This window comes from Chlamydotis macqueenii, chromosome Z (genome assembly GCF_036417535.1).
Source record: "Chlamydotis macqueenii isolate bChlMac1 chromosome Z, bChlMac1.mat, whole genome shotgun sequence".
Classification (NCBI taxonomy): Eukaryota; Metazoa; Chordata; class Aves; order Otidiformes; family Otididae; genus Chlamydotis; species Chlamydotis macqueenii.
The window spans coordinates 16,777,711-16,785,629 of NC_141593.1; positions in this window are offsets into that span (position 1 = coordinate 16,777,711).

Genomic DNA, 7,919 nt, shown 5'->3' on the forward strand with positions numbered 1-7,919 from the left:
ATGTTTTATGACACGTCTCAAGAGCACACAGGACAGTCTAAGGATATTAGTATAGTTTCTTCTAATTTGCAAAAATCAGGCCCACATCTAAGTGATTAATTGTGTGAAGCCCAAAACATTTTTTTTTCTGTATTTATTTAGTTTTTCAGGCTTTGGTGCCAGAAATTAATTTTGAATTACATCTGTAAATATTACTTCTTAAAATAATATGTCTGCAGATTTGTTCAGTATGAAAGCTTTAAAATCACATGATTAGTCAGAGTTTTCTTAAAATCAAAAGTTCAAGAGTTAAAACGAGAAATGTGGGAATAAACTTTATTGTTACCATTGGAATACATATTTTCATGTAAAAGAATTTAAGATCGATTGTTCTTTTCTGCAGGAAAAAAAAAAAAAAAAAAAAAAAAAAAGGAAGTATTTCCTCATTGCTAAATTATACCTTTCCAGTCAAGAAAACAAGAATGTGAGATAGTCTGCTTTGGCACAGGGACAGCTCCACAAAGAGACATTCTAAAACAGGAACTAAGCAAAGTAGTTTATGCTAAGAATATTACTTGAGTGCCATAGAGGTACCTGGAAAAATCCCACTAATTTCAACAGGAGTTAAACTTGGATGTATGTTTACAAACCATTGCAAAAAGTTTCGTTAGGGAAAAATATCAGTAGAAAAATGTGTTTAATACAAATGCCACTAGATGGGGAACACAATTGTATTCTTCAGTAAAAAGGACACTAAATTATTACATCTTTTCAACTGAAAAAGAATTAATTAAAATACATTAAATAGATAGGAAACATATTAAGCAATTTGAGTACATATAGTCAGAACGTGCCCTATTTAGAGATAATTTACAGTTTGCTAAAGATATTTTTTAAAGTCTCTCAGGAATATTTAGAAACAAGTTTAATAGAGTAACAAATATATAAGGTCTTACACTCTACATAGGAATGGACAAAGGGAATAAAGTTATTGTGTTGGAGGAGATATATAAATATTAAACAGTTGTGAAAGAAAAATCAGCTAGAAGTCAAAAATAAATACACTGAAATTGAAATACATAAAATTGCCCTCCTCTAAGACTGGAATTTAGCCAGTTGTGAAACAGCCTGAAAAAATATATTAAAAATTCCTCATCTATTCACAGTTTAAATGTACATAAATTAGATTCATTTTCACAGTCAATTACAGATGTACTACTGCTAGGATGTATGCTGCTATATGTTAGTATAGCTTCAGATATCGTTAGATTAAACTGCTTGCCTTTGGGAAGATGGCCTCTATACTGCTGCAGTACAATTCCTAGCTTAGAAAAAAAGAAAATAACATTGAATAAAATAGAAAATATTCTGGAACACATGCATTGAAGCAATGGTGAACATGGGTTATATATGCATCTGTCCACAGAAACTGCAGAGGACATCTATCTGCCATTGGTCTTAGCTGTAAAGCATAAACATTCAGCTCAAGGTTTTTCCACAGACGTGTAATGTGGTCTTCCATTCAACACCTGTGTCAACCACTATGATAAAAATCATCTAAATAAACACTATTATCCTTTTATTTTTGATGGGAGAAAATTATTTTCCTTGGATAAAACAGCGAAGCAAGGGAATTGGGGGTGGAGGACAGTTTACAGAAGTTACACCCATAGACCATACCAAGCCAAACACATAAGACAATTTCCTGATGCTTACACTCTCCTGCAGGTTGCATTCTGTCTATCACTGTGTTCCAGCTTACACACAGTACTCAAAGCAAATGTGACAGCAATTGACAGGAATTTGCTAGATATGTAATTTTTTTAAATTATTTTTTCAAATTGGACAGATAACACTCCCATATGGAAATCAGTTACTACCACTTATTTTTTACCATTTAGAAAGTAAGTTTCATAGGTCCCACATGCAGATCACACGCAGGAAGTAATCACCACCTAATACCACACATATTCTTTCACCCCAACTCTCTCACCTGCTCGCGCACACACCCACATGCATAGAGCCCAGAATTGTGTCTGAGTTAAAATCATTACTGACAATACTGTATGCCCAGAAGTTAAGCTTAAGGTTTTTTAAAAAACAGCAATAGGTTCAATGCTGTGCTAATAACTGTAGGCAAAATCACATTGCAATGTCCTCTGAATAATGTAATATACTATAAAATCCCATGAAATATTATTTTCATCCCAGACATTGGATGATGAGCTGTATTTATTCTGCATGTTGTCTAATGGTCCAGCTATCAGAACAGGAATCCAAGTTCCTATCCAAGAAGTCTGAGTAACACTATACAGTGAAAATACGGCCTTCCATTTATTTTTCTCCACTGTAAGCACTGAACATCTTTCATTCATATTCAGTAAGGAAGTACTCCCCAGGCATCCAAACCTCATACCCTGATTCCAGTTTGAGATTTGATTACCCACCTTAATCCCATTAGACAGTGATCTTTTAAACAGCAGGAAAATTGCTGACAAAATGCCACCAAGAACATTAAAATTCCATTCACAAGGGGAATTTAGTATTAAAATTAGTTGCAGTAGCAACATAAGCATTGTAATTGTTTACATTTATTTAGCTACTGAGTGAGAATTAAAAAATATTGAAGGAAATATCAAGAGCAATTGTTACATAAGGGAAAAAATGAAGCAGGAAAGCAAAATAATTTCAATTTCTAATCAACAGAACTAAGTTCCCTTTGCTGCTAACTTAGGTGTTGATAGTAACTTTAGTCTAATTATTAGAAGATGGGACTTTTTTATTCTCTGCATAAATGAAATACATGCATTTCTTTTAGAATTATGTTTATCAGAAACAAGCCCTTAAAGAATTGTGTCACATAAGGAAACCCGAAGTATTTCACCATTTAGGGAATCAACATGACAGCAAACATCTAAGACCCATGTGCAAAACCAACTGTACTGAAGGGGCTCTCATCTGTTTCCCTTTACTGAATCCCTTTATCCTAAGATAGGTGGAGGCAGCCCTGCCTCTTTCCTGCCAGATGTTTGCCTAATCCATATGAAACAACCTTTAATGACAGGGATTCTATAGTCTTATGAAGGAACCAAGTTTGGTGCTTCACCCTCATTACTACTTGACTTGTCTCCCTAATGTCTAACCTAGATCTCTCTTGCTACAGTTTAGACCATAACCTCTTTTTCTGTCCGTAACGGTTACGGACAGTACATTTCTCCTTCCTCTGTGCATATTTGAAGGTCATCATGCTCAAATGATGGAATGGGCAGACAATAACCTCATGGAGCTCAACAAAGGCAAGTGCAATGTCCTGTCCCTGAGTACCTTCATACATCAGTGCAGTCTGGGGCCCAGCTGGCTAGGTGGCAACTATACAGAACGGGACTTGGCAATCCTGGTGCATAAGGCCTTGAAAACGAGTGCGTCCTTTGTTGTTCTAGCTAAGTCTTTCTGTAGAGGTGTTTGTGTATGAAAAGGAGTTATTGAGAAGACATAGATGACTTTTCTGGGAGGTGCATAGTGGAGAAAGAAGGGGCAACAGATACGAAGTCAAACAAGGGAAATTCCAGCTGGACATACAGACAATTCTTCCCCATGAGAGTGTTTAAACACTGGAACGGGTTATTCAGAGAGGTTGTGAAATCTCTACTCCTGCAGGTTGTGAAACCTCAGCTGGACAAATCTTTCTGAAGATGTACATTGGTTCTACAATCTCCCTACTGTACTGTAAGAAATCCAATTCCATATTGAAAAATATTTTTTTGTTTGTTTCCTGCATGTATCTTTGGTAGGGGAAGGGTGGCTAATTATTTTTACACAATGTTTTCACTATGATTGACTAAGAAATATAGGAGGAAACTGAACATGAGTGTAAAAGAACCTATGAGATTCTTTTTCTGAACTACACAGATTATTTTGCTGTTTTTATTCTGAATTGTATTGTACCAGACCTGAAATAGGATAAAGGGAAAGCCTAGCACGCAGTCTCTTTCTCCGGTTAATATTTTAAAAGACACATATTGTATATATGAGCCAATCAGGCTTACATCCTTTCCCTGAAAAATCCTTTCTGAGGATAACAATTAATATAAGATGCAAATATAGGGAAGGTCTGTATCAGACCGCCATCAGTGACCACTACTGACCAGAACTGAAGAGCATCAGATAGGCAGACATTTGCTGCCCTCTTTTGGAGCATGTCAGTGAAGTTTCAGCAAATGATTCAATGTGGTTTTGTTTTTATTAGATGTTCCCCTTTGCCACATTGCTCAAAATCAATGGATCTTTAGTCAACTATTTGGCTTACCGAATTAAAAATTCATTGTTGGGTTAGCTACTTATGCTTCCATCAAAACAAAAAAAAATTTACCCAGATGGATTTTTCTAGTGCATGGGCCATGTGGATACGCTGAACACATTCTTCAATAACTGAGTAATTGAGCATCTATTTTAGTGGATAACTCTATTTTTTTTCTGTTAATTGTAGTAAGAGGGGTTTTATGCAAATATGTGAACTGAGTGAAGTGCCCTTGAAAAAAAATAATAGTTAGTCTTTCTATTGTCATAAAAAAAAAGGAAATCATAAAGAGTGATCATATCTCTTTATTAGTAATAACTCTTTATTCATTATTTATTCTTTATTTATTCCTCCTTCACTTTGACCTGACAGACATGTCACTGAATATTAGAACTGATAAACTAAGAATCAAATGAGATGCAGCATCAAATTTTAATATGAAATACTATAGAAGTCTAAGTAGCTTATCAAAATTGTTGTCACCTACAAACACAGCAAGGAAATAATCAGCTAGCTATAAAAGACCCGAGCTGGGGCATTAGGACAATAGAAACAGGATATAATACCTGTCAAGGTCATCAGAACTGTACTAGAAAAAAAATGGCCGTTTGAAAAAAAAGCAAGGAGAAGTGTTTTGAAGCAGTTATGTTGCCAAATTAAGGAGCTTCTGCTAAGCAGGACAGGTTGCTAAAGGTAACGTTATTGTACGCACAAAGAAAAGTCCATTTACACTACAAACAATCCCAGTACATGTAGGTTAATATGTATCAATGTTTTTTTCCTGGATTTTTTTTAAATTATCATTGTAAAAGAGAGACACCATTTTCACTACCATTTAAATTTTTGGACAGGAAAACATCAAGCAAATGGAATGACACATTTTTATTCTACATAAATACTGTTCTATATGATTTTTATATATAATTATTATTTCAATGCTGTGCTTTAATGAACAGGCTATGTGGTAAAAACAGAATATGACAATTCCAATTTTTATCAGGCTCTCTATAGAGGCAATTCTGAATAGACTTCCCTAAAATCAATTCTCTACGCTACATGACAGGTCTCAACCCTGAAATCAGATCCTGAGTTGGTCTTCTCTGTGTTTAGGTAGTAAATATTGGATTTTCATGCAATGTCTGTTTTATGTCTAGAACATGCTCTATCGAGCTCCAGATTCAAATTCTGATAGGACTTCAAAATTTGTATCTCATTTGTGATCTGGCTGGTTCTGAGCTAGAGAATACAGTTAGTGGGTGGTGAGAGTCTAGAATGAATTATATTGCTTAGTGTGATTTCTGTTATTGAGACTGCTAAAGTAGTTTAAATGTTGATAATATTTTATCAGCATCATCAAATATGAAGAAGAGGATTTTTAGTGACTGTGTATCTTTTAGAAGCTAACTATATGGTGACCAGTTTGACACATTCAATGCAATGGCTCCACATCCCCAGTTCAGTGAAGCATCGTTAAGCAAAGCACATATACAGTACTTTTCCAAAAGAGGGCTTACTTCCTAGAGAGGAAGTTACAAAGATAAATAGGACTCTAAATCTTGCTTGGATTATATACAGTGTTGAAGCATTTCTTCTCCATTACTTACCTGTTTATTAAGTTTTCAACCTTAGAAAGCTTTTAGCTGTAAAATACAAAATTATAGTGATACATTACATGTTTTTGCAGTATAAATATATCTCTCATTGCTCAGAAGGACCCAGGAGCCAGATCAGCCCTTACTATTGCACTGTCATTTTCCTCGTTTATTCTGTACTCAGTAGGATTAACAATGCATTTTTCTGTCCACCTTAAAAATTTTGAACCAGTTAGTCTCTTCCATGTTTTGGGTTTTTTCCACAGTCTACTTTGTAATTCTCGGTTAATAGGCTTAATTACACATGAACATACATCTTCCAAATTGAAAATATCCCTAAAATGTTGTTTTGGGAAACCTGACGCATATTTTTATTGCCCACAATATCACTGTTAACTATGCTTATTTACGATTCTTGGTACTCTGTGTATAAACACAGAAGCAGAAGCAATCCTGACCAAAATATACAAGGCTATCAACAGTACAGGGCTTTAACAAATCTGTGGAGTCTTGTAGTTTTTGCACAGTGCTTGGATGACTGCACTGGAAATCACAAAAGAAAAAAAAGCTCTCTGAAGATTCCACTCTCCACAGATTCATGTAGAAAAATCCAACGTATCTACCACACGTGACACTACACTGGTCATCCTATAGCCCTCTTCATGCACTGAGATTTTATTTTTCTATTTTGACAAAAAAAAAAAAAAAAAAAGAATGTATTTCAGACTGAATAATATTTTTTAAAGGGAGGTAGTTTCAGTTTGTTTTAGTCTGGTAATCCAAGGTCATGCTCATTATTAAAAAAATGATTCAGAGAACACTGGATTAATCTCTGTTACTGTTTTCAGAAACTGACTGAATAATGTTAGTCTAAGTATACCAAGCAAAAAAAAAGTGCATTTCACCTACCACAAACATGGCTCTGTCTGATTCTGATCTAAACCTTGAAGTCAAAAGAAAATTTCCCTACAGAAAGAGAAATCTAACTTGTTCGAAGTGGAGTCTGCAAAGATTTATCAGTCTGTCAGCAGTCAATATTAGAATTCCACTGAAGCAGATTTATCAGATGCTATAATAGAAGCCAATTTTTACCTATCTTTTACTTCCACTTTACCTGTAGTACAGGAATTTGAAAACCTCCTCAGCCCTAATTAGAGTGTAATTTCTGCCAGTGGTGCTTCCAAATATGCAATCAGTCATTGTCATCTGTAAACTATGATGGTTTAGAAAGTGGTATATGGGGAAGAGAGTTTAGGAGTCACATCATCGATGATCTCAGACAATAGATCATTACAATGTCCTTCAAGGCCATCAGTGGAATGGCTCATCTACTGTCTCTACAATTCCCCATGTAGCTATTCAGCTGAACGGATTGTGATAAAGAATTTGTATAAGTGGCATCAGAGTTTCCATAAAAGATCTTCATAGCTTACATTGCAGTGGCTGTAACTAACCCTATTTTGAATAGATCTTTCCAGCTATACCTGCAAAATTCACAGTTACACAGCTGCCTTTGTAAAAAACCTACTTTTGTGTTTGCACATAAAATCTGAGTGTATGTATTTCTATAATTATGGATTTGTGCTTTTTCCTAGAGTGATGGTTAATGTCATAATTACAGCAACAGCATCTACGGCTAAAATAGACTTACTATTAACCTGACATGTTCAGATTTTATATCCTTTCTCCCATTGGCCAAATATAACATGAAACTTTCAAAACATGTAATAACTATTATCCTATAAAATTATCATTTTATTTATATAGTTTGGTTTTAAGCATTCCTTGTTCCTATCAAGAGCTTGCTTTCCCCCCTCCTCCTCTTCAAAGAGTTTAATTGGTTTCACAGTCTAATTTACTTAAACCATAAACTACTTACTGTCTGATTACTATTCAACAGTAAGCAGATTTCAGAATTCATGCAGACGTAAGGATATGAGAAATACTATAAACTTGCACCACCTTAGCTCTTTGAGTAACATGTGTTCATATCTTGATTGTTGTGCCTTTTAGTAGTCTCAATGACCTGACAGAAGTAAAAAGGACATATA